This window comes from Octopus bimaculoides, chromosome 30, assembly GCF_001194135.2.
Source record: "Octopus bimaculoides isolate UCB-OBI-ISO-001 chromosome 30, ASM119413v2, whole genome shotgun sequence".
In the NCBI taxonomy this organism is placed as follows: domain Eukaryota; kingdom Metazoa; phylum Mollusca; class Cephalopoda; order Octopoda; family Octopodidae; genus Octopus; species Octopus bimaculoides.
The window spans coordinates 9,578,065-9,578,408 of NC_069010.1; the positions used below are offsets into that span (position 1 = coordinate 9,578,065).

Genomic DNA, 344 nt, shown 5'->3' on the forward strand with positions numbered 1-344 from the left:
GGAGAAATTGCAAGGGTGTATGGAGAAAGTAAGGGGGAGTTAGAAATGGGATAGGGGTGTGAATATGCAGGATGAGGAACAAGGGTTTAGGGAGGAAGTGTCAATGACAGATATGAGTCCAGTGGAAGTTAAAGGTGAGAGTAAGTGATGACTAAAGGTTGGGAATTGATAGTATAGGAATGAATGTTGTGAATGGTAGAGGAGTGATCAATGGCGCATATGAATTAGGAGGAAGGTCAAGGGTTTAGGTGCTGATTGGCAGAATAGGAGGGTGAAGAGCAACAGGATAATTCAGTAGACAGGAGAAGGATGAGATAAAGGGAGATGATGATGTGTGTGTGTGT

General features: G+C 43.3%; 1 protein-coding gene across 1 annotated transcript in view; it reads right to left on the reverse strand.

The window, feature by feature from the left end:
* The window catches only part of LOC106883302 (putative ankyrin repeat protein RBE_0317), a 9,752-nt gene that overhangs the window by 7,173 nt on the left and 2,235 nt on the right, over positions 1–344 (reverse strand). The window lies entirely within an intron of this gene.